The sequence below is a fragment of the Chiloscyllium punctatum genome, chromosome 50, assembly GCF_047496795.1.
Source record: "Chiloscyllium punctatum isolate Juve2018m chromosome 50, sChiPun1.3, whole genome shotgun sequence".
NCBI lineage: Eukaryota > Metazoa > Chordata > Chondrichthyes > Orectolobiformes > Hemiscylliidae > Chiloscyllium > Chiloscyllium punctatum.
The window spans coordinates 18359510-18387187 of record NC_092788.1 but is presented as its reverse complement, the minus strand read 5'-3'; the positions used below and the strand labels follow the sequence as shown (position 1 = coordinate 18387187).

Here is a 27678-nt window from a genome sequence, read left to right as displayed (position 1 = left end):
GCATCACAGAAATCCCCAACCTTACTGATGGAGGAGCATCACACACCATGCACCAGATAAGACAACAGCATTTGCAGCAATCTGCAGCCAGAAGTGCAAAGTGGGATGACCCATCTCAGCCTTCTCCAGTGGTTTCCAACATCACAGATGTGAGTTTGGAGCCAGTTCGATTCAGTTTGAATAATATCAAGAAATGGTTAAGTAGTGCAAAGGCTACATGCCCTGCAAATATTCTGGCAATAATACTGATATCTTGTGCTCCAGAACTTTCCACCCACCAAGCCAAGGACCGCTCCAGTACTGGCATCTACCGACAATGTGGAACATTGCCCAGGGATGTTCAACACAAAAACACAGGGCAATCCAACCCAGCCAATTTCCATCTATCAGTCCACACTCGACCAGCAGTAAAGTGATGGAAGATGTCATTGACAGGGCTACCAAGCAGTAGCTGCTCAGCAACAGCCAGCTGAGTGACACTCATTTTAGGCACCACCAGGGCCACTCAGCTCCCGATTGTGTTACTGCCCTGATTCACAACCTGACAACCAGGTGAATCCCAGAGGTGAGGTGAGGTGAGTGTGACAACTCAGTCCCACTCCAAGACCACTAATTCTAGCTGATTCCACCCTCATCTCAGCTCATGTACTGAAACTCTCATCCGTTGTGTGTTATCTCCAGACTTCATTTTCCAAACACACTCAGGGTCAGCTTCCCACATTCAACCTCCCTGTAATCTCAAGAAAGTCGAAATCTCTGCTTGTTGATTTATCAAAAGGCTCCTAATTAGAATCAACAGCGTACAGCCATAGAGATGTACAGCATGGAAACAGACCCTTCGGTCCAACCCGTCCATGCCGACCAGATACACCAACCCAATGTAGTCTTACCTGCCAGCACCTGGCCAATATCCTTCAATTTAAAATTTTCACACTTGATTTAATTCCTGGCTGTGATAATCCCTAGCTCCCGGCACCACACACACTTTGAGACCTCGACAACCCATTTTCTTCGAGACTCCCAACCATTTGTTAATTCATTAGTTCACCTGTGTGGCTGTTTCTACACTTGCTGAAGCAGCATGGTCTGAAATTCGCAGCCAAAACCTCACAGGTTTGCTTTCCATCTTTAAGACATCCCTCAAAACCTGCTTTTTGGCAACGCTTTTGGTCACCTGACCTAATATCTCCATCTCTGGCCTTATGGCTAAAGTTCTCAATAGTATTTTTGTGAAATTATAAGCATGATAATAGAAATACAAACAGTTGTTGATTTGGACATTATTTTCAAATCATCATCACTGTTGCTGAATGAATACTCTGTAATGTCTCTTATCCAACCACATTGTCGGAGCACCTTCACCACACAAACTGCTGCTGTACAAGGAAGTCAAACATCACCCTCTCCACAGGCAACAGGACTTTGACATTAATCACTGGTATCTGTGGAAGGAGAAACACAGTTAATGATTCAGGGAGTACAAAACGGATTACAGGGAATGAAAATGGTGCAGAATTTGATAGTTCGAAATGGAAGGAAAATACACTTGCTTGTTGGAAAAAAGAATTCTTGACTGTCAAAAATATTCAAGAAAAAAGTAATCTGATAATAGAGCAGTACATGGTCAGGGGCTGGACCGCAGAGAAAAACCCTTTGTCTATAAATTACTTTCGAGACTGACGAGGCTATATATTGACAAAGTGGTCATGAGGGAGCCCAGAGGTGAATCACAGCAGTATTGGATGCGATGATCCCAATGACTCTGCCCCCTACAAAGATGGCGGCTCCGCACGTGTCCAGTGAGTCATTGTCCCGAATAAAGATGGCGGCGCTCACTCAGCCCTGTAGCCGCGCTGAGGCAATTCCCCATTTACTGCAAACACGGGACTGGGACGTTCAAATTTATGTTTTCCGACGTGCACAATTTGTAAAACCTCTCCGCTCATAGCAACACAGTTTTTCTCCCGTTTCCCTGTTTATTTCTTTCCTTACCGTATCCTTTCTCTCCATAACTTCCCGAACATTCATTACAGCGACTCTGCACCGCGCGCGAGGGTGATCACATGGTTTAGTTTAGCTCCGCCCTTCATTAACTTTGATTGATTGGAGGACCAACCTCCCCTAGGTCCTCCAGCCCCGCCCACCGTCCTTTCATTGGTCCGGTGTAGACATCAATCACCCGAGGGCCCTTTGTTAGATAGAGCATGCGCAGTGTATCCTACTTTTGCTGATGTGTTGGGTAAAGTGATGGGAGAGTTTACTGAGGGTAGGAATTCCTTTAGTGTGAGCTCTGCAGTAGATTTCCTTTATTCATGGAGGGACTTACCTTCCTACTCATGACTGTATAGCTGTGATTGATGAGTCAATGCCATCTGAATCAGTACATAAACACCCCATTTTCACAACATCTGAGACCTTTAGCACATTGTATCGCACTCTTCTGTGGAGACATGAAAAACATGAAACGGAGCCTCAAGGAATCGGAGCAGGAGTAGGCAATTTATCTCTTTCAGCTTGTTGCCCCATTCTATCAGATCATGGCTAGGCCAACCCAGGCATCAACACCTCTTTTATGCTTGATCCGCATAGCCCTCAACTGCTCAATATTTCAAAAATCTATCTGCCCTCTTTTAAAATAATTTGAGATAGAATCATAGATTCCCTACTGTGTGGAAACAGGCCCTTCAGCCCAACAAGCCAGAACAACCCTCCGAAGAGTAACCCAACCATTCCCCTCCCACATTTAACTTTCACAAAAGTTCGGGCGAGAAAATTCTAGCCATTCAGTGAGAGAAAAAAACACTTACTTTTTCTAAAATCAATGATCCCTTCTGTGAAGTCCCCTGGTTTGAGACTTTACTGGTGCTAGAAGATCTAGTCAACATCCAGCCTGTCAAACTCCTCAGAATCTTGCTTCCATAAGATCACACCTGCTTATCTATTCTTGGTAGGTCAACCCTTTCATCGTCGAAGTAGCTAAGTGAATCTTTTTTGAATAGTCTCTGATGTTGGTTTATCCTTTATTAAATATGGGAGCTAACACTGTATACAGCACTGCAATTGAGGACTCAGCAACAACCAGTGTGGTTAACCAATCCTCAATCCATTCTAATACATTACCCTGATACCATGAGCTCCTAAATTGTGCAATTAACTTTTATGTAACACCTTATCATTTGCATTTTACAAATCCAAATACAGAACATCATTGGATTGCCCTTTATCAGCCCTGCTTGTTATCTCCTCAATGAATTGTCATAAGTTTGTCAAATATAGTTTCTCTTTCACAAAACCCAGTCTACCATGTTTATTGATAAGCTTTTCGAATTGTCCTGCAATTTCTTAATTTAATATTCGACTCTGTAGATTCTTTCAGTAGATTTGCTAAGCATGATTCCCCTCTCTTAAATCCATGTGGACTCTGTCCAATCCTGTCACAGTTCAGTAAGAAACTTGACTGTACTCCAATATAGTTAGTAAATGGATCTGTATTTATTTTTTAAAAATGATTACTTATAAATGCTGGACCCATGCAATATCAATGAATTAGTGACTCTGAATTTGGGTTATAATGTTTTTTTTTGTTAATTCCTTTTCGTACTGTGTTATGCAGACAGCACCAAATTAGCACTCTTAATTGAGTAACTTTGAAAATAATATATTTTAAAAATGACATCTCAAAATGCTGCCTCATTATTGTGCAAGGAGGATTTTGCATTCAATAGTTTGCAGATAAAATTGAACACATTTTTGCTGCAATTTGACCAGACTGCAGGTTACACTAAAGTGGCAACTCTGTTGTCAAATTCTTACTTGATGCTGCCCAAGGCGATACTGATGGGACTTCACTTTGCCATTCTGGGTCACCAGCTTTATTTCCAAGTTTAATCGTAAAATCATTCTAGAGCTTGTAATTTTAGACAACTTCTCTTTCATGTACATATGTAAATATCATATTGAAATGTTGCACTAAATGGTACCAAATCTGAAATTAGTCTCTAATCTGATAGGAACATGGTCTGACCCTTCTACATATGTATTGGCATAAGTCTATGCCAGTTATTTTTCTGAAGCCTGTGATGCCTGATGAAGGGCTTATGCCTGAAACATCAACTCTCCTGCTTCTCGGATGCTGCTTGACTTGCTGTGCTTTTCTAGCATGACACTTTTCGACTCTGATGTCCAGCTTCTTTGGTCGTCACTTTCTCCTTTGAGTAGATTAAACCAAGAATAATTTTTGTTGATCAAAGTGCGATAGGAACCAATTCATGAAATTCAGATATCTCACATTTACCTGAACTATGTGAAGGCTAAGACATTACTAAATTATTGTCAGTAATTGAAACTGTGCTGACAAACTTATGCAGTATCAGTGCCTTACCTTTAGAGTGTTCCCAGATATCGCACAGCTGCAGTATTTTATTTTGCACTCAGCTGTATGTTGTCCTCACTTGTTTCTTTGTGAAAGATTACAAAATTAACTTGGATGAACGAACTTATGATTTCTTTAACCAATGTTGGGAGAAAAGAAAATGTCAGTATTTCAAGTGCTGATAAAGGAAAACAAACTGATAATCAGTAGAAAGGGTTTAAGATGGATATGGAACAAATGCTGGCAAATGGGACTAGATTAATTTTGGATATCTGGTCAGCATGGGCAAGTTGGACTGAAGGGTTTGATTTCGTGTTGTACAATTGTGACTTCATTCTCTCAATTATTCAAGAAGTTGAATAGTTCGAGGAGGAAAAGGAGAATTTATGCAGAGAATGCACTTGCAATGATGATTGAGGTATATCAAACTCACATTATTTCATGACCTTTTCCTCTAGGTTCTTCAATGAACAAACTTGTTTTGTTATCTGAATAACTATGTATCATGTGATTTGTTTCGCACCAAATATTTCATTAGGATCTAGTGAACTATTAAGAAGTGTTCATGTTTAAAATTTAGACAGCATGATTGTTAAGCAAGAACAGGATTTACTCCCACTGAATCATTGCTCTATAAAAGGTAACAAGCTTTTTATCTGTTCTGGGCACTGAATATATGGAAGACAATTCTGAATGAAAGAATCCTCGTTGGTAATGTTCTCACATAATGTGGAGTAATTGCTTCTGGTCGCTCTTCAGGCTATAGAGGCTAGGAAAGAAATGAGTTGGCCAAAGTTAGCAACATCATTTGGATGGACTCTGCTCATTGGGGAAACTTGCAGGATCTGTAGAAGAAACACGTGTTTCAGAGTGTATGCAATAAACCTGAACATAGTTATTTTTTCACAGAGCTTGTGACCCGACTGGAGCAGCAATGAAGCTCGTATAGTTTTTTTTAAATTTCCGAGCTTTCCAAATTATTGTTGGTAAATGCAGGTGACTTTATCAAAGCATATTTCACACGCCCCAGCTAGGAATTTGGTCCCAATTCTGTCAGTCCATCCATTCCTCTGGATAAGAGGTATTTTAAATGTGAGCACTCCATTTAACTATTTGAATTGAATACTTCAGTGGTTACATCCTCTTAGATTCTTAATTTCAAATTACTCAAATGTTATTTTTTGTCCCTCCTGAATTTGCCAAGCACTGGGCAGTTCTGGAATATTCCAAATATTTACAATAGATGCATTCACACTATTGAAGGCAACCTGGCAGATTTGAATACCATTCAGGTAGTCAACAACAATACATAAGTAACTTTATGAATTGCTTACTGTACGCCAACAACGCAAGCCAAGTATTAGTGAAACCACAGATTGTCTCCCATGGATTCCCAAATCTAAACAGTGCATTCCAAATATGCTCACTATCACCATCTGGGAGCAGTCTCCCAAAGTGCTCCCAGAATTTAGAAAGCACATACACTGCCCTCCAAAGCTAAATCTGCTGTCACAGGCTTCACTCTTATTGCATACAATGACATTTATTGTCCAGTTCTTTAACGTGACAAATGATTTTACTAACAATTTATAAAATACTTTAAATCCTGAAGAAATGTGATGTCAGCCCTTTGTAGAAGTGAATGGAAAGTGTAATGTTTGCTTGACCTTTGGCTCTATGTATCAGACTGAACAGAACCTTTAACAAAATGTGGGATGTTTCCCACACACTTTGTTTTAAAAAGCAAAAATTATGCTCTGAGATTTAAATGTTCAGTTTTAATAAAAGTTCTTCCAAAAATTGAGAGTTTGACTTCAGCTCCTTTAAAGAGACATGCTCTCGGCCTTCAATTTTGTGACATGTGATCATTCTTTGGTAAAGGTGGCTGTGTGCAACACTGCAGGATGTTGGGCTGAAGAGCCTCATTGGGTGGATGAGCTTTATTACTGGTGTAACTTGGCTAATTTTGAGATGGAATGTCACAGAGTTAAATCTTGTTTTTTAAATTGAGGCGTGCGTCTGTAACTCAAGTGTGGACACCACGCTCATGTTTACAATGAACCTTTCACTTTTGCAGATTAGTATTTTCCGATCTGTTTTGTAAATAAAGTTCACTATAGAAAGCACAGAGTTTGAGAACCGCAGGTCCAGCAGCATCTCTGAGGGGAAAAGAAACATTGTAAGTTCAAAGTCTCATGACCTTTTGTCCGTTCAGACAAAGAGTCAGTGAACTTGAAATGTAACATGTTTTTCTCTTCACTGATGCCCTCAGAACTGCTGCGTTTCTCCAGCACTTGGTTTCTGGGGTTCAGATCTCCAGCATCTGCAGTGTATTGTTTTGTTATTGATCCTATGATTTGACTTGGGGAGTGAGAGGCAGCAACTGTGATCAATGAGGATAAAACTCCCCAACTATGGAAAAAAACAGTTCTTTATACTTTGCAAAACACAACTGTAAATAAGAAATGCAGTTAAGCTAAATGCAAGAAGGCATACCACCTGCCTTGTCTCAAACTTGCTACTCATCTCTGAGAACGAATCTGTCAGAATTGTGTTTGCTCACTTCCTTTGAGATCACAGTTTTGAGTCACAGTTCCAGTTCCTGGGCCGGGCTTAGTTACCACATTGCAGTGGGGTGTGGAGCTTTGTGTCAGCCTGAAGTTTTTATTAAGAGCATCATTGCAGGTTGAAGTTGACGGTTTTGACTAATATTGCGTCATCAAACTTGGAGGAAATCCTTCTGAATGTATTGATTAACTGGACTGAGCCTGTTTACATGCAGTCCTGTTAGTAGTGCTGTCATATTCTAAGTTAAGAATCACACAACACCAGGTTATAGTCCAACAGATTTAATTGGAAGCACACTTGCTATCGGAGCGCCACTCTTTCATCAGGTGATTGTGGAGGGCACAATTCTAAGGCAGAATTTATAGCAAAAAAAATTTATAGTGTGATGTAACTGAAATTCTCCATTGAAAAATACCTTGATTGTCTGTTGAGTCTTTCATCTGTTCGAATACCATGATCGTTTCACTTCTTTCATGTGTAAATCACAAAACCTTTAAAAGTTGCATATGGGCGGCACGGTGGCACAGTGGTTAGCACTGCTGCCTCACAGCGCCGGAGACCCGGGTTCAATTCCCGCCTCAGGCGACTGACTGTGTGGAGTTTGCACGTTCTCCCCGTGTCTGCGTGGGTTTCCTCCGGGTGCTCCGGTTTCCTCCCACAGTCCAAAGATGTGCAGGTCAGGTGAATTGGCCATGCTAAATTGCCCGTAGTGTTAGGTAAGGGGTAGATGTAGATGTAGATGTAGGGGTATGGGTGGGTTACGCTTCGGCGGGGCGGTGTGGACTTGTTGGGCCGAAGGGCCTGTTTCCACACTGTAAGTAATCTAAGTAATCTAATCTAATCTAATTCCAGACAGGGGCCACCAAATCACTCATTGTATTAATCACTGCACAGTCTAACAAAGGAATGAAACATTACATCTACCAAAAACATTACATCTACCAATGCACTGGAAAATACAACAACACAATCAGCCCTCTTGACCCTGCAACTTCTATCTCACTGTGGGCCAACAGCAGCAGCAGAACTGTACTCCAGCCCAATCTGAAATCTCATGGCCTGGTATGTCCCCCACTCAACCATTAACATCAAGTCAGGGGATCAACCCTAGTTCAATGGAGAGTTCCGCAGGGCATGCCAGGAGCAATACCAGGCATACCTAAAAATGTGGTGCCAACCTGGTGAAGCTACCCAACCTACATGCCAAACAGTGCAAGCAATACCAAATAGAACTATGTGATCCAACAACCAATTGTTCAGATCTGAGCTCTGCAGTTCTGCCACACCCAGTCAGGAATGGTGATGGACAATTAAACAACTCACTGCAGGAAGCATCACAGATATCCCCTCCCTTACTGATGGAGCAGTCTCACACATCCATGCAACAGACAAGACAACAGCATTTGCAGCAATCTTCAGCCAGCAGTGTCAAGTGGATGAGCCTTCTACATTGGTCCCTGACATCACAGACGTGAATCAACTTGGTTGAAAACTTATTTCAAATCAGATCAAGAAATGGAGAAGCAGTATAAAGGCTGTCGGCCCTGCCAGCATTGTGGCAATAATACTGATGGCTGTGCTGCAGAAATTGCTGCCCACCAAGACAAGTCCAGCACTGGCACCTACTGACATTGTGGAATATTTCCCAGGGATGTTCAACACAAAAATGCAGGACAGAGCCAACCCAGCCAATTTCCCTCCATCAGTCGACATTCGCTTAGCAGTGAAGTGATGGAAGGTGTCATCAACAGTGCTGTCAAGCAGCTGCTCAGCAATAACCTTCTGTGACACCCAGTTTGGGTTCTGCCAGGGCCACTCAGATCCTGGTCTTGTTACAGACTTGATTCACAAACTGACAAACAGCTGAATTCCAGACCACTGTTTCGACTTCAGTGATATCACCTGACCTCACCACAGTCTCAGCTCATTTACTGAAACACTGATTCATTCATTTTGTTAACTCTAGATTTCATTACCTAAACCCACTCCTTGCCAGTATCCCACAATCACCTCCCTATAATCTCCAGAATATTGAAAACTCTACCGCCCAAGTACTCACTTGTACCAGAACTTGCTGATCCATCAAAAGGCTCCCATTTATAAGCAACAGCAGTCTACTTTCACACCCTTGGTTTAATTCCTGGCTGTAATCATTCCTATCTTCCTGCACCACACACCCTTTCAAATCTCAATAACTCATTTTAGTTCAGACTCCCAATGACGTGTTTATTTTTGAGTTCAGCTGTGAGACTGTATAGATTCTATAGATTCCAAGGCAACACCGTCTGGAATTCCCACCCTAACCCTCTAAGATCTGCTTTCTTTCTTTAAGTCGTTCCTGAAAAAATGTTTATTTCGCAAAAGTTTTGGTCACCGGACATAATATTCTCCATCTGTGGCCTTATGTCAAAAATTCAATATTTTTGTGAAATTAAAACGTGTTGATTTGTACAGATATCTTTAACTCTGCACTATCTCTGAGTGAATAAACTGTAATGTCTCCTACCCAACCACGTTGTGGGCGCACCTTCACCATACCAACTGCAGCAGTACAAGGAAGTCAAACATCACCTTCTCAACAGGTAACAGAGCTTTGGCCTTGATCACTGGTATCTGTGGAAGGAGAAATACACATCATGTTTCAGGGAGCGCAATATGATTTACAGGGAATGAAAATGGTGCAGAATTTGACTGTCAGAAATGGAAGGAAAATCCACTCATTTATTGGAAATAAGAACTCTTGACTGTCAAAGATATTGTGGAAAAAAATAACCTGATAATGGAGCATAAGGTCAGGAGCCGGGCAGCAGTGGGCAATTCATTTACAAAGAGGTCTGTGATCGTAATAGTAAAATACTACACAGAACAAAAATACACACGAGAGACTGAGGAAGCTAGATAACAAACAAATGGACATCAAGGAGCCCAGAGATGAATCAGAGCAATGTTCACTTTTATGATCCCACAGTCAGAGGTGTCTAGCACAGAAACAGACTCTTCGGTCCAACCTATCCATGCCAACCAGATATTCTAACCTAATCTATTCTCATTTGCCAGCACTTGGCCAACATCCCTGTGAAACCTTCCTATTCAAATGCCTTTGAAATGTGACAATTTTAGTTGTCCTTCAGGCTCCTTTTGAATTCCCCCCTCACCTCACCCTAAACCTATATCCTCTAGTTCTGGGCTCCACCAACCCTTGTCTATTTATGCTATCCATGTCCCTCACGACTTTATAAACCTCTATAACATCACACCTCAGCCTATGACACTCCAGGGAAAATGACCCCAGTCTATTATGCCTCTCCTTGCAGCTCAAATCCTCCAACCCTGGTAACATCCTTGAAAATCAATTCTCAAACCTTTCAAGTTTCGGTGCCTCCTTCTGAAAGGAGGGAGACCAGAACTGCACAAAATATTCCAAAAGTGACCTAACCAATGTCCTGTCCATCTCCTCTACTCAATGCTCTGACCAATAAAGGGAAACATACCAAATGCCTTCTTCACTGTCCTATCTACCTGCGACGCTTTCAAGGAACTATGAACCTGCATTCCAAGGTCTCTTTGTTCAGCAAGATTCTCCAAGATCTTACAATTTAGTGTGTGAGTCCTGCTCTGATTTGCTTTTCTAAAATGCAGCACCTCACATTTATCTAAATTAAACCCTATCTGCCACTCCCCAGCCCATTGATCCATCCGATCAATATCCCATTGTACCCTGAGACAACCTTTATCACTGTCCACAATACCAATAATTTTGGTTTCACCTGCAAACTTACTAACTGTACCGCCTCTATTCACATCCAAATCATTTAAATGAATGACAAAACAAATCGAGAAAAAAAAAATCCATTTCTCTGGGTGTGAATATGCTCTGTGTAAATCCTGCCCTATGACTGTATACCAGAGAAGGCTGCACATGCGTCCCGCAGAACTTTGCCCCCTACAAAGCTGGCGGCTGCACGTGCCCAGTGAATTGTTGCCCCGAATAAAGATGGTGTTGCTTACTCTAGTCAATCGCCAGATGAGGCATTTTCCCGTGTACTACAAAAACGGGACTCTAAGTTTCAAATTTGTAGTTTCCGATGTTGCACCAAATGACTATGAACCCTCTCAACCCATACCAACACCATTTCCCTCCCGCTTCCTGCTGTTTATTTCTATCTTTACCAACAGCTCTCTGTCCACACATCCCGAACCGACCGCGAGGATGATCACGTGGTATAGTCTACTCCCGCCCCTCATTCATCCTGATTGATCGGAGGACCAACTGCCTCGCCAGGTCCTCCAGCGCCGTCCCTGCCTTTCCATTGGTCCGCCTCTGACATCAATCACCCGGGACCCATTGTTGGCTGGAGCACACGGATTGCGTCGTGGCTTTTGTTGCTGTTCATGAGTTACAAGAGTTAAAAATGACACAACAGCATCTCAAAACCACCTGATGAAGAAGCAGAAAAGCTAGTGCTTCCACATAACCGTGTTGACCAATAATCTGGTGTTCTGTGAATTTTACTTTTGTCCATCCCAATCCAACACCAACACCTCCAAGTCACGAATGAGGGAATGAGGGAGGGATGTATAACAGAAGAACTAGGAACAGTAGAAGGCCATCCTGCCCTTCGAGCCTGCTCTGCCATTCAATAAGATCACGGCTGATCATTTCGTGGACACAGAACCATTTACCCACGTTCTCACCGTGTCCATTAATTAATTAAGTTTTAATAAATCTAACCTAGCTTTAAAAACATTTACTGAACTAGCATCAACTACTTCCCTGGGCAATGAATTCCATCGAGGTCAAGAAGTTCCTGCTCAATTCAGTCTTAAATTTGCTGCCTCTAATCTTGCGGTGATGCTGTCTTGTCCTTGCTTCACCTGCCAGTGGAAACATCTCTCTATTTCTATTTTATCCATTCCATTCATTATTTTATATCTTTTATATCTTTCCATTCTTCTGAATTCCAATCAATATAATCCCAATCTACTCAGTCTCTCTTAAGCCAAACCCCTCAACTCCGGGATCAACCTAGTTAACCTCCTCTGCACCCCCTCTCGTGCCAGTACATCCTTTCTCAAGTAAGAAGACAAAAACTACATGCAGTACTCCAGGGGTGGCCTCACCAGCACTCAAATACAGCTGGAACATAACCTCTGCCTTTAAACACATTCCTTTCAGCAACGAAGGACAAAATTCCATTTGCTTTCTGAACTGATTGTTGTACCTGGTGACCAACCTTCATGCAGAAGGATGCTCAGGTCACTCTGCAGAGCAAATGATGCAACTTTTTAACATTCAAGTGATTTTATTTTTAAATGTTACTACAACCAAAGAGTATAAACTTTATACTTACAAACATTCTATTTAATTTGACAGACCATTACCCACTCACTCAATGTATCTATGTTGCTCTGCAAAGTTTCACAGTCCTCCGCTCACTTTGTCCTGCTAATCATCTTAGTATCACATGCAAACTTTGACACCCTACATATAGTTCCAACTCCAAATCATCTGTATCAGTTGAAAATAATTGCAGTCCCAACACTGGTCCCTGAGGCACACGACGTGTCAATGATTGTCAGCAAGAATAATACTCATTTGTCCCCAACAGTTTGCTTCCTATTAGTTTACCAATCTTCTATCCATGCTAATACTCTACCGCTAACGCCATGCACCCTTATATTGTGCAACAGCGTCTTGCACAGCACCTTGTTGATGGTCTTTTGGAAATCCAGGTACACTACATCCACTGGGTCTCCGTTGTCCACCTTGCTTGAAATGTCTTCATAGAATTCCAAAAGATTGGTCAAGCATGACCTGCCCTTCATGAACCCATACTGCATCTGTACAATGGACAATTTCTATCGAGATTCCCTGTTATTTCTTCCTTGATAATAGACCCAAGCATCTTTCCCACTACAGAGAATAAACTAACTGGTATATAATTCCCCACTTTTTGTCCACCTCCTTTTTAAAACAGTGGTGTCACTTTTGCTGTTTTCCAATCTGCTGGGACTGCCACAGAGTCCAGTGAATTTTAGAAAATTACTGCCAGTGCATTTGCTATTTTTCCTGGTATCTCTTTTAGTATCCTGGGAGGCATTCCATCAGGGTCAGAAGACTTTTCTATCATTAGCTCAATTACCTCCAAACAGTCTAAAACTAGCTGTTCCGTAATAATGATAGTTTCCAAATCCTCACCTACCTTTGTCTCTTTGCTAGTTACTGGAAAGATATTAGTATCCTCCACTGTGATATCCCATAACTAAAAGCTTCTCATTTTCCAAAGGACCAACATTTACTTTAGCCATTCTTTTCTCATTATATATATTTATGTAAACTTTTGCTCTCTGTCTTTATAGTCTGTGCTAGTTTATTTTTCTCATATTCTATATTACTTTTCTTTATAGCTCTTTCGTGGCTTTCAGTTGACCTTTAACGTTTTCCCAGTTCTAGTTTCACGCTGTTTTTGGCCACTTTGTACACCTTCTCTTTCAATTTGATTTTCCAGAATAGCAACCGAATTCTCCAAGCATCTCACACACTCTTTCTTCTTGCGACGGCACTCTCGAGCTGCTTCCCTGTTTTTCATGAGGCAGATTTCACATTTATGAGTGGTTTCTTCAGCATTCTGGGACTGGCTTTGCAGGACTGGTGAAGATGCCATAACCATTCCCTGGCCAGCAGTGGAGTTAGGAGTTGTACGGATCTTATAGGTTTGGACATCTTCAGCAGCACCTCGTACAAGCACTTGGCTGCCTGGCACAGAAGGGCTTATGCCCGAAACGTCGATTCTCCTATTCCTTGGATGCTACCTAACCTGCTGCGCTTTTCCAGCAACACATTTTCAACAAAGATTTGCTGTCCATCAGGGCTCTGTGCATACTGTACAATGGCTGCTCAAACCTTGGCTGTAGCTGCGTTGGTCATTGTTAGTGTCTGGAGTCCTTGCACTCCATCTGAACCATTGTTGGGCAGCTGAATTGCTCCCCCGCTGTGTGATAGCAATGTATTGTCTGCTGATAGTCTGATAGATGGGTGTCTGCATCGTCATTGTAGTAACAGTTGAGACAGACTCTTCTTCTGATTTTTCCTCATCAATTTCTTGGCACACCAGGGGATCAGAAGAAAGTTCATTCAGGATTTTCCTGAATGAAGGCCGTCTCGATAGGGTTTCTCTACATTTCTGAGAGTCAGTCATGCTATCCACAGATTCCTTGGAGTCCTCACATTCAGATATAGTAGAGATCTGGACAGTCTGAACTGGAGGGGACTGTATGACTGAGGACTGAGCTGCTTGGATAACTCCTTGCACTTGAACAGTCTGCCCATTCGGCAAATGCACTGAAGTTACTGCTGGACTTGTCGTTGATTGGATCCCAAGCATGGTTACCTGCGTGGTCATGTTATATATTAATTATCCAGATGAAGGGACTGGGGGCATTCTAGCGAAGTTTGCAAATGATACGAAGTTAGGTGGACAGGCAGGTAGTACTGAGGAAGTGGGGAGGCTGCAGAATGATCTAGACAGTTTGGGAGAGTGGTCCAGGAAATGGCTGATGAAATTCAACGTGAACAAATGCGAGGTCTTGCACTTTGGAAAAAAGAATACAAGCATGGACTACCTTGAAAATGGTGAGAAAATTCATAAAGCCAAAGTACAAAGGGATCTGGGAGTGCTAGTCGAGGATTCTCTAAAGGTAAACATGCAGGTTGAGTCCTTGATTAAGAAAGCAAATGCAATGTTGTCATTTATCTCAAGAGGGTTGGAATATAAAAGCAGCGATGCGCTACTGAGATTTTACAAAGCTCTGGTTCGGCCCCATTTGGCGTACTGTGTCCAGTTTTGGTCCCCATACCTCAGGAAGGACATACTGGCACTGGAGCGTGTCCAGCGGAGATTCACATGGATGATCCCTGGAATAGGAGGTCTAACATACGAGGATAGGCTGAGGATCCTGGGATTGTATTCATTGGAGTTTAGAAGGTTAAGGGGAGATCTAATAGAAACTTACAAGATAATATATGTTTTGGAAAGGGTGGATGCTAGGAAATTGTTTCCGTTAGGTGAGGAGATTAGGACCGGTGGGCACAGCCTTAGAATTAGAGGGAGTAAATTCAGAACAGTAATGCGGAGACATTTCTTCAGCCAGAGAGTTGTGGGCCTGTGGAATTCATTGCCATGGAGTGCAGTGGAGGCTGGGACGCTAAATGTCTTCATGGCAGAGATTGATATATTCTTGATGTCACAAGGAATTAAGGGCTACGGGGAGAATGCGGGTGAGTGGAGTTGAAATGCCCATCAGCCATGATTAAATGGCGGAGTGGACTCGATGGGCCAAATGGCCTTACTTCCACTCCTATGTCTTATGTTCTCAGGGTCTAATTTGATCACTTTCCTTAGATACCCATTGCCGAGAATACCTTTTCATACAGTCCTTCCTTTTCACTGGAATATATCTTTGCTGAGCACTTTGTAAAATGTCTTTGAAAATCTTCCACTGCTGATCATCTTCCCACCATAAAATTTTTGTTTACAGTCTACGTTATCCAGATTCTCTCTCATTCTATTGTAGTTCCCAGTGTTCAAGAACAGGACCCAGTTATTAGATTTTATCTTCACACTCTCTAATTCAACCATACGGTGATCGCTTCTTTCCAGGGGATCCCTAACTCTGAAGTCATTAATTATTCTTGCCTCATTGCACAGGGCCAGATCTTGGATAGCTTGCTCCCTTGTCAGTTCCATTTCATACTGTTCAAAAAACTATCATGAATACACTTAGTGAACTCCTCAAGGCTACCTTGACTGAGCTGGTTTGACCAATCTACATATAGATTAAAATCATCGACGATAATAGCTGTACCATTTGTACAGGCATTAGTTATTTATTTGTTTATTGCCCATGCCAATGTGATGTAGTTATTTGGTGGCCTATACATTGCACCTATCAGTGATTTTTTTGTTAGAATTTTGACTGCATCATTCCTGTTTCACCTAATGTATGGCAATAACAACAACTACTTGCATTGTATGGAACTTTCACAACGGCAAATCTCCCAAGGTGCTTCATGGATGATCAAAACATTGATTAAAGAGAATGATTTTAAGATACATCTTAAAAGGAAGAGAGAGAAGGTTAGGGAGGCTATTCCGCAGACTTCTGTCCTTGACAGCTCCAGCTGTGGAATGATACAGGTGGGGTGGGTTGGAAAGGGAACGTGCAAAGGGGAAATGGAAAAGTGCAAGCAGTGCATAAAGTCTTAAGGATAGAGGAGGTTCCAGACCGAGTCTGTCATGGAGTTTGTAGCACTGCAACAGGTTCATGCATGTCATGACTATAGTGCTAAAAGAGATTTCTGCTGTCTTAAACAGAGTGACGGATCTTGTATTGTGGGCTGATGAAATGACAGTGTTCTCTACCAAACATGTACGAGGTAGAGTCAGCGCAATAATGAGATGCTGCAGCCGGAGGGGAACAGGTAACTCCATCCAAAACCCTACTCTTTCTCACCCATTTTTAACTCCAAAACCGAGTGAGTTCTAGAAAAGCACCTTTATATCCCACCACAACACTTTACCCCACAATCGTGGTATATGTGCACAAGGAGGAGTGGAACAGACTGTATTGGGACCCTGAAACACTTGGTAAAGACTAAAATCATCTGACTATTGAGAGCACCACCACATTGTATGGGTTTTCTATTGTTTTTACTCGGTTCCTGACTTCCCTTATTTTCCCTCATGAACCTGTTCAAAGTTGTTTTTACACACACCTGCACTACCTGTGAATTGAACGCCGGTCTCTCGGTCCAAGATTCGGGATATTTTCCCTGCATCACAAGGCATCGACACCAACTTCCCTTGTCCCTTAATGTTTCTGTTGCTTAACTGCTGAGTCGCACCTGAATCACCTCTGCTTTTGGAAGGAAGGGGCGGAACTGAAGGACCGAGCAGCGGCCGGTCCTCCAACCAGAGTGAGTGAGGAGCGGGCCAATGCATTCTGTGGAGTGAACGCTTCAGGATTGGTCAGAAAGCAAACTGCTTTGCAGGATTGATCATTGTCACGGCATAGCGGAGAATTAAACACCTCTCATAAACCAATGTGAGATTTTAAAGAAATAGTTCAGATGTAAATCTGACAATGAACATATTTCCAATCGATTTATACAACTTGAGTAACAAACTTATTTTCAAACTCCCAGAACGATTGGTAATTTACATACCTGGCTGGTATGGTTAAATTGGACCAAACAATCTATTTGCATATTAACCATCTCAATGACTGTAACTCGACAGAGCAATTGTTAATGTCGGATATTTCCCCCGTGATTCTGTGTAGATATGAATATTCTCTATAAACTCACTGACAACCTCCGACGCACGCGCAGTTTGGTTACTATGAAGACCAAGCGCAGTGTCACATTAACCAAGACACGGCGAGTCATGGAGCAGCCTTCTCCGGGTGTGGCTACGATCGGCTTCAGAGAGCGGTGTGTGGGAGATTCACTGGGAGAAAGGAGCGGAGAGAATTCACAAGACGCGGATATAGGTGAAAAAAATCCGAAAAAGACACTCCAGACCCGGATAAGGAGATGATGGTCTCTGTTGGGAAAGCGGCCCAGGGTCACGGCCGCCATTTATTTGAGGGAAGAGGGAGCGCGGGCCTCAGAGCCGCCATCTTGAGAAGGTCAATGTGCAGGAGGGCGGGGCTATCCGGGTCCAGGACAATCGGAGGAAAGACCCACCTGAGATCACTTCACTAAAGACATGAATGCACCCGGTGGATTTTTCTTAACATCAGCAATTGTTTAATACTCACAGGTTTTTAATTACATCTTTTTTGAAGCATTTAATTCTCATTTTCTCATTTGCAATGGTGGGATTTGTACCTGTGTCCAGTGAACATTTGCTGAGTTTCTGGATAAATTGTCTCACTTAATGCCACTAGACCATCACTTTGCCTGCTCACAGGTTGCCCATCCCAGTGCAACATGAATCAAAACCCTTTCTTCCTGCACAATTGTTTGATCTTGCACTCTGGTGATATCACTTAGTATCTCTCCATGTGGTATCCCTCACTGTGTGGGTCTAATTGCTGCCTCTGTCAATGTCCCTCGCTCTTGTAGCTCCTCCAGATCCTGAGCAAACAGAATTCTCCACTCCAGATAGACGATGGAGACTGGGATGTTCCAGATTTCTGTGGGACTCAGTGCCATTTGACATGAGTAGCCCTCACTGCAACAGTCTAATTTCCCATTGTGCTAATCTGTCTGTAGGTACTCAGGAAGGTCCTGACCTAATAGACTTCCCAGCTGCTGGGTGTCTCATCCATCCCTCATTGAAGATGATTTGTCAGCCAGAGAGACACAGGGCAGGGAGATCTGGAGCCTTCAATAAATCCTGCAGTGAGGTAAGATCACTCACAGTGCACAGAGCAGAGAGCAATGAGAGGGCTCCAAGCATCAGCTAACAGGACATGACATAGCTATAGTGCTGGAGGGGGAGCACAGTACACGCACACCCCAGGTTCAGTCACTGCCTTTACTGCAAGTTTTCTTGTACTAAGATAACATCGGGAGTGTCACAGTTATCAATCAAAGCCTGTGCTGTCTTAGTGAGCATCAGTACAAAAGAGGGGAAAGCAGGCCTTCCACGAGTGGGTGGGAATGCTCTCTGGGAATGTTCCATTCTGTATTCCCTCTCCCACACTGTATCTATGGCTTGTCTTGTGGATCAGTGTCTTCAATCATTCTAATGCCAAAAACAGTTCCTATCTCTGTACTTTCCTCCCCTCTCACCAATCACTTCACACATTTGAAACCTGCTCCAGTCCAGACGACCATACATATCACTCTAACTTACTTCAGGCTCGACAACATGCCTTGTCACGATAGTCCACTCCCCCAATAACCCAAGACTTAGGGTCTGTTTGTGTGCTGCATGACTCTCTGGCCGAAGTCATCAATGCTGACCAGGTTTCCTGAACTGAATGAGTTGCATTTCCCTGCGTTTGGCCCATGGCCCTTCAAACCTTCTCCCCTCCATGTTCCTGCCCAAATGTCTTTTCCATGTTGTAATTGTTCTTGTTTCTCCCATGCGCCACTGGCAGTCCATTCCGTGTATGAACCGTCCTCTGTGGAAAATGTTGCCCCTCAGCTCTCTGAGTAAATCTTTGCTCTCAGTCACTCCTCAGGCCTTACCCATTCTGCTGTGGGACACAACCCCTCCCCACATAGACTCCCCTCGGACATTACCCACCCTGCTGTGGGACACAACCCCTCCTCAGTACAGATTCCCCTCGAGCCTTACCCATCCTGCTGTGGGACCGAACCCCTCCCCGGCACAGACTCCCTTCGGGCCTTGCCCATCCTGCTGTGGGACACATCCCCTCTGAGGTACAGACTCCTCTCGGGCCTTAACCGTCTGGCTGGGGGATACAACCCCTCCCCGGTACAGTCTACCCTTGAGCCTTACCTGTCCTGCTTTGGGTCGCATACCCTCCCCGGTACAGAGTACCCTCGGGCCTCACCCATCCTGCTGTGAGGCACAACCCCTCCCCGGTACAGACTCTTGACTGGCCTTAACCATCCTGCTGTGGGGTACAACCCCTCCCTGGTGCAATCTGCCCTCGGGCCTTACCCATCCTGCTTGGGATACAACCCCTCCACGGTACAACTCACCTCAGGCCTTACCAATCCTGCTGTGGGACACAGACCCTTACCCATCCTTCTGTGGGACACAACCCCTCCCCGATACAGACTTCCCTCGGGCCTTACCCATCCTGCTGAGGGACACAACCCCTCCCTGGTACAGACTCACCTCGGGCCTTACCCATCCAGCCATGGAACACAACCCCTCCCCGGTACAGACTCACCTCGGGCCTTAACCATCCTGCCATGGAACACAACCCCTCCCCAGTACAGACCCCCTTCGGGTCTTACCCATCCTGCTGAGGGACACAACCCCTCCCCGGTACAGACTCCCCTCGGGCCTTACCCATCCTGCTGAGGGACACAACCCCTCCTCAGTACAGACTCCCCTCGGGCCTTACCCATCCTGCTGAGGGACACAACCCCTCCTCAGTACAGACTCCCCTCGGGCCTTACCCATCCTGCCATGGAACACAACCCCTCCCCAGTACAGACCTCCCTTGGGTCTTACCCATCCTGCTGCGGGACACAGCCGCTCCCCGGTACAGACTCCCCTCAAGCCTTACCCATCCTGCTGTGAGACACAACCCCTCTACGGGTTGGACTCCCCTCAGGTCTTACCCATTCTGCTGTGGGACACAACCCCTCCCTGTTGCAATCTCCCCTGGGGCCTTACCCATCCTGCTGTGGAACACAACCCGTCCCCAGTACAGACTCCCCTCGGGCCTTACCCATCCTGCTGTGGGGGACACGCTCCCCTGTACAGATTCCCGTCCGGCCTCACCCACTCTAACGTGGGACACAATGCCTCCCCGGTACAGATTTCCCTCGGACATTACCCATCCTGGTTCCAGACTTGTCCAAGGCCTTGCCCATCCTGCTGTGGGACACAACCCCTGTCCGGTACAGAGTCCCCTTGGGCCTTACCCATCCTGCTGTGGGACACAACCCCTGTCCGGTACAGAGTCCCTTCGGGCCTTACCCATCCTGCTGTAGGACACAACCCCTGTCCGGTACAGAGTCCCCTTGGGCCTTACCCATCCTGCTGTGGGACAGGTTGACAATTGTATTGAATAGAATCCCTCCAGTGTGGAAACAGGCCCTTGGTCCAGCAAGTCCACACCGACCCACGATACATACACTGCTCAAAATAGCTTCAAAGTACAAAGAAAATGTGATCACTGAATTGGTTAAAATCTCCGTAGTTACATTGGGCAGTTTAAAAGTCTCGCTGTATTGGTGATATGTTCCTTTTCTTCAAACAGGTAACATTTTTATTAAAGCAACAGATGTTCATTGTGAGAGTGTCTCTGTTAAACGAGAATCTGTTTTGTTCTCTGTGTAACAGGCTGTTGTTGTGTGCGATGGACTGTCACTAACAGTGTAATTGACCTGTGAGTCATTGATCAGGTTTCCTTTGTCTGTAAATCTAGTGATCAGTGAACTACACATCCGCTCTTCTTCGCGAAAACAAAGAATCATTTCTCAACGAAAAAATGGCACATCACAAAGCTATTTCATGGATTTTTGGCACACCCCACCGACCAGTGTATCTGGTAAGTCTGTTTCCTGAATAATTCTGAACTCGATCTGTAACTCTGACAGTATCTGTATTGCTTGTCAGTTGGATGAGAATTCAGCCTCTTTGGTCTGAGCTGTTGTGATGCAGGCGGTGGCTTAATTCTGTCTCTGCCAAGCTTGTTTTCTCCTTCTGCTGTGATTCTGGGAGATTCCTTTCTGCAGGTTAGAATATTCAGTGACTGAACATTGAATGATTTTGACTCTAACAGAGCAGTGGCCTTGTTTTCAGCTAATTATTCACTTTCCATTTCCTGGTTGTGTTGAATGTTACAGAAACAGGCTCTGAGCAATGTTTCCATTCACTTGTGTTGGAGTCACTGACAGCCACGTGGTCAGTCAGTTTCAGGCTGATGGATCAGTATCTCTGTCCTATTAGATGGTGGTCACTTGCTCAGTTTCCGATGGCTCACCTGAGCGTCAATCCATCAGCTGCTGAAACCCTCCATCCAGCATTTGTTCCCTCTCACAGTGACTACTCCAATACAGTCCCAGCTTGTCTCCCACATTCTACCTCCATATACTCATGATCACCTCAGATTCTCCTGTCAGTATCCTTACAGCGAGTCACGTAGGTCATCCACCTCCATTTCACGCTGCTCTACATTACATTCACTCCAAATGTAATTTCAGAATTCCATTCATTGCGTTTAAATACACCCCTGATCTTGTCCAGTCCAAACATCCGGGTTCCATCAGGTAGGTGGGTGTCCGCGTGGTCGGGTTGGAGCAACAGCAGGACACACTGAGGATCATACAGGGGATAAAGATGGGGTTGGATGCGGATGTTTAAGAAGGGAGAGCTGGTGTATTGTTGGGGATAGCTTCTCAGGGGAGTAGCACAGCGGTAGCCAGGTCTATAACACCACAACTCAATGGCCTGAGTTATCAGGAGAGGTTGGACAAGCTGGGACATTTTTCTTCAGAGCATAGGAGACATAAGGGAGATCTTATAGAAATGTAAATGATCATGAGAGGCATGGATAGGGTGAATACATTCAGTCTTTTTCCCAGGGTTGAAGAATTGAGGACTAGAGGGCATCAGTTTAAGGTTAGAGGGGAAAGAATAAAAGGGAACGTTAGCAGCAACTTTTTTACACAGATACTGATTCTCATACGGAATGAGCTGTCAGTGGAAGTGGCTGAGGCAGGTACATTAACAACATTTAAGAGGCATTTGGACAAATACATGGGTAGGAAAGGATTAGAAGGATATGGGGCATGGGTAGGGAAATGGGGTTGCCACGGATGGACATTATGGTTGCCAGGGATCAGTCTGGCTCCTAGGGCCTCTCTCTGTGCTGTAGGACTCTATGACTCTATAACTGACTCTGCTGTAGAACAAGGTCGGGCAAAATCCAAGGGAGCGAAAATAGGAGGAGAGCCGCTAGTTGGGGGCACAGACAGGTGTTACTGTGGCTGTGTCCGAGACTCCAGGATGGGGTGTTGTATCCCTGGTGTCTGGGTCAAGGACATCTCTGAGCATTTGCATGAAATTCTGAATTGGGAGAATGGGAGACCAGAGGTCATGGTGCACATTGCTACCAACGACACGGGTAGAAAGAGGGATGAGATCCTGAGCAGTAAGCACAGGAAGTAGGGAACGACTGAAAAGCAGGACCTTGAGGGTAGTAATCACTGCGTTACCACCAGTCCTATGTGCTTGTGAGATAAGGAATTGAAAGATAGCAGAGATGAATGCATGGCTGAAGAGCTGGTACAGTGGGTGTTTCAGGATCTTGGATCATTGGAACCTCTTCTGGAGCAGGGGTGACCTGAACTAGAGGGGAACCGATATCCTCACAGGGAAGATCGCTCCTGCTACACGTGAGGGTTTAAACTAGAATGGCAAGGGCATGAGAACCACAGTAGCAGGGCAGCACATTGTGGGGGCTTGGGATGAGGAAGGAAGGAAGGAAGATGTAAACGAGTCAATCAGAAAGGGAGTACAGAGAAATGAACACCATAGTACGAATGGGGTGAAGTGTGTTAATTTCAACACAAGGAGCAACGTAGCTAAGGTAGATAAACTCAGATCCGATATTGTGGCCATTCCAGAAATGTGGTTGGGAGAAGCACAGGCCTGGCTGCTCAACACTTCAGGGTTTCATTGTTTCAGAATGAGCCTGGCCAGGTGACTGACCTTTTAGTGGGAAACCATTTTGGAAACAGTGATCACAACTTAAGTTTGTTTAAGGTAGCGACGAATAAGGATACGGACAGGACCCTGAGGGATGTTTCTAAATTATGGGATTGAAAATGATGTCAGTATTAGACAGGAGCTAGGCAGTGTTAACTGGGAGCAGCTGTCATCAGACAATGCCACATTGGGCACGTGGGAGTTAGTTAAAGGCTTTCTGATCGGAGTTCATGACCAGCATGTTTCAGAAGGGAGGAGAAACAAGGCTGGCAATGTAAGGGCTCCTTGGATAACGAGGGAGGCTGGGAATTTAGTCAGAAGGGAGAAAAAAACAAATTTTGGGAAGCTAGAATTGGCATGGCATGTGAGAAATGTGTAAAACAAAAGCTCAAAGGAACCCAAACAGGGAAAGAGCAGAGCAAGGAGGAGCCATGCCCTTCACAAGTAGGGTTAAAGTGAATCCCAAATTGTTCTGGAGATAATTACCCACAAGAGGATATGAACATGGATCGTTACAGCACAGTACAGGCCTTTTGGGATACTGAGGTGTTGCACCGACCTGTGAAAATAATCTGATGCCTATCTAACCTACACCCTTCCAATATTACCCATATGTCTGTCCAATGCCCATTTAAATGCCCTTTGCGTTGGTGATTCTACTACTGTTGCAGGCAGGTGTTCCACGTGCCTACTGCTCTCTGAGTGAAGAAAGTACCCCTAATATCTGTCCTTAATCTATCCCCCCTCAATTTAAACAATGTCCTCTCATGTTAGCCTTCACCATTCGTGGAAAAAATAGCTACCCGATCTAACCCTCTGATTATCTTATACATCTCAATTAAGTCACCTCGCAACCTTCTTCTCTCCAACTAAAATAGCCTCCATTCCCTCAGCCTTTCCTTGAAAGACCTTCCTTTCATACCAGGCCATATCCCAGTAAATCTCCTCTGAACCCTTTCCACAGCTTCCACAGAACTAGAAAGAAGGTCAGGCCAGTCAAGTCGAAAGGAAGGAACTTGTGCTTGAAGTCACTGGAAGTGGGCGAGATCCTAAATAATTACTTTGCATCGGCATTCACCCAGGAAAAGGATATCGAGGATACTGAGGTTTGTGTGGAGCAGGCTAATGTGCTCGGGCAATTTTGAGGTCGAGAAAAAAGCGTTGGATTTCTTGAAGAGCATTAAAGTGGATTAATCCCGAGGGCCAGATGGTAGCTACCCCAGGTTATTGAGAGAGGCGAGACAGGAGATTTTTGGGGCCCTGGCCAATATTTTTGAGTCCTCGCTAGCCACTGGAAAGGTCGTAGAGGACTGGTGTTCCTTTCTTCAAGAAGGGAAATAGGGACAATCCAGGCAATTATAGCCCAGTGAGTCTCATCTCAGTGGTTGGGAAGCTTTGGACAGAATTCTTATGGATAGGATTTATGCGCATTTGGGAAAGAATGACCTAATTAGGGACAGTCAGCGCAGCGTCATGAGATGCACAGGGTTAACGGTCAAAATGTTCTACCCAGAGCTGAAATATCTTTACTATGGAACATGCATTTAAGGTGAAAGAGGGAGAGCTCAAAGGAGATGTGAGGGCTAATATGTTTTCCTCAGAGATTGGTAGGAATCTGGAACATGCTGCCAGGGATGGTATAGGAGGCAGGTATGAGAGGGGTGTTGAAGGGATTTTTGGGTAAGCATGTGGATATGCAAGGATGTGGAACAAAGATAGGCAGAAAGGATGAGCTTAATTTGGTGTCACATTCAGCACAACATTATGGGCTGAATGGCCCGTTCCTGTGCTGTACTTTGTTGTGTTTCTTTTGTTACAACATGACGGTGAACCCCTCTGTTAATTAAACCAAACACCCAGAAAAGTTCACCTCACCACGTAATCTGTTAAAGTCTGAGTGACAGAAAACTCACAAATTCCACTATTTAAAGAAAATAGCATCAAATTATTTTTAACTTGAAAAGTGAATATTAAACAACTAATCATAAATCTAAGCTCCCTCTTTCTCTTCACTGTTTATTATCTGCTTCCAGCTATATAACAATATGTTATTTCAATAAGACACTTATTAAAATTACATCAACCTAATTTCAAAAGTACATAGCGGCTCTTGTCTTTTGTGTCTTTCTTCGTCTGTCTGAGGATCTCCCTGGGCCGTTGTCTTCTTTTATTCTGAGTATGTTTCATATGAAAAGGTTCCCTTTGATTGAGAGACTTTCCTAATTTCTTGGCGAGCAAGATGTTAACTCTCCCAGACAGCAGTTACTCTCTGACCAATTTTTAAAATGTCTGCACTTTATATGCCCCCAACAGATCATCTCATTGGCTTGATGCTGGCAAAACAATAAATACAAATTCGACTGGGTTTTGGAATCTTGGGGTATAATTTAAACTGATAGTTTAAATTTGAATTATTGTCAAAACAGCAACCAACTCAGGTCTATATTTCACAGCCAAATGTTACATTTGTTTGCTTTCCCAGTACACTCTGGGATTGCTGGCCAGTCATATACGGTACACAGGCAGTTATAAGCTCTCAGTTCAGAAGAGTGTTCTCTCCCTCTTAAAGATACAGTACACACCTTCAACTTTATAACACTTTGAGCATTATCTTATCAGCAAGTTCATTTATTAAAGTGACAAGCAGCAGATTGTTTACATGACCTTTGTGGCTTCACATTTCAATTTCAACATAGAACAATGGCTTGTGTTTGTGAGAAGATCATGTTGCTGTGTGCAACAGACTGTCACTAATAAGATTATGCTCCCGATAACACAGATTTCCTTTGTCTGTAAATTCTGCATGAAGTGATTTGAACACCTGGAAAGGGATTTGGTTTTCCAATGTGATTTCCATCAATGCACTTATTGGAACCTCAGGCAGACAGACGGACACAGATGGTTGCAAATTTGTTTTCCTCACTGAAGGAAGCACACGTTGCCATCAGAGTGTTTGTAACAGAGGGGCACCGGCTTATTCCTGGTTCTGGAGATTGTTGCCTAAGTGGGTGAGATTCAGAGATCCTGTACTGCATGTGATAAGAGGTGTTTTCATTGAACTGGATATTATGACCAAAGAGATTGGCAGGATTGATGTTGGCAGCTGTCTCTGCTGATAGGAATCGAGAACAATGGGTCACAGTCTCCGAAATGGAGAGCAGCCTGAGTGACTGAGATAAGGAGAAATGACTTCACTCAAACACCCGGGAATCTGTGATCATTTCCACTTCAAGAACGGAATCACTGACTACATTCCAGAGAATAATTTGCGATGTTTGCAATACAAAGTGGATCAAAAGATGTTGCAGAAACTGGGTGAGTTCTGAAAAGTTAACGATGATGCTACTAAAATGAACACAAATGCTGTGGCTGCTGGAAATTTGAAACAGACTGGCAGGTAATGTAGAGAGAGAGAAGCAGAGTTAATGTTTTCCATTTGATTAGATTAGATTATTTACAGTATGGAAACAGGCCCTTCGGCCCAACAAGTCCACACCGACCCGTCGAAGCGCAACCCACCCAGACCCATTCTCCTACATCTAACACTACAGCCAATTCAGCTAACCTGCCCATCTTTGTGACTGTGGGAAGAAACCGGAGCACCCGGAGGAAACCCATGCAGACACAGGGAGAATGTGCAAACTCCACCCAGTCAGTCGCCTGAGGCAGGAAATGAACCCGGGTCTCTGGCGCTGAGAGACAGCAGTTCTAACCACTGTGCCACCATGCCGCCTACAAACTTTTAATCAGAACAAAAAATGTTATAAAGCTGCAGTCAGGCTCCTGGGCCTAAATGGTATCGTTCTGTCTGTGTTGCTAAAGTTTTTTTTGGGAGAAACAATCCCCTCATTTGCTTGACTGTGGCGCCGTGATTATGCTATTGAAACAGCAAGGACTATTTTTCTATGTCTCATTGATGTCTGGGTGTAAATTAGGGTCCGTTGTTCATCGCTGACTCTGGAGGTAGTTCTGATACGTGGGAATATTCAATTTAAAATGTTGATCTTGCAAAACAGGAATATTTTCTCCCAGACAGGGAATCAGACGTCCATTACTGATCCACACTGACCATGACAAGACTCAAACCGAGAGATTTATTTTTGTGACTGACACAGTCAGATGTGGTATACACTAGCTCACACAGTCCTGTCCTTCCGCACACCCCAGTTTCTGGACTCTGAATCAGAGGATCTCGATGGAGAAACACTTCCAGCCATTGGGACAATTCAGGAGATACCCACAATACACATTCTCCCTCAGGGGGAATCCCTGAAAGGTGGTCAGTCAGGTTCATAATGGATATTTCTTTAATATTTGCTCAGTGAATTCCGAGAACAGAGAGATTGATTGGAGGCCCAGATTGTCAGC

The 27678-nt window shown here is 43.9% G+C and overlaps 2 long non-coding RNA genes and 1 pseudogene across 6 annotated transcripts in view; 1 reads left to right on the top strand and 2 right to left on the bottom strand.

The window, feature by feature from the left end:
- Positions 1 to 2079, bottom strand: part of LOC140470082 (uncharacterized) — a 59451-nt gene extending 57372 nt beyond the window's left edge. For all 5 annotated transcript variants that reach the window (XR_011956357.1, XR_011956356.1, XR_011956355.1 and 2 more), the window contains exon 1: positions 1993 to 2079. This is a non-coding gene — a long non-coding RNA (uncharacterized lncRNA). The remainder of the gene's footprint in view (positions 1 to 1992) is intronic.
- A 7390-nt stretch (positions 2080 to 9469) lies between these two features.
- On the bottom strand, positions 9470 to 14325 carry LOC140470027 (cyclic AMP-responsive element-binding protein 1 pseudogene; annotated as a pseudogene).
- A 3891-nt stretch (positions 14326 to 18216) lies between these two features.
- Positions 18217 to 26726, top strand: LOC140470052 (uncharacterized). The gene is made up of 3 exons (XR_011956321.1): positions 18217 to 18352; positions 21026 to 21148; positions 26430 to 26726. It is a non-coding gene; the product is annotated as an uncharacterized lncRNA (long non-coding RNA).
- Positions 26727 to 27678: the final 952 nt, after the last annotated feature.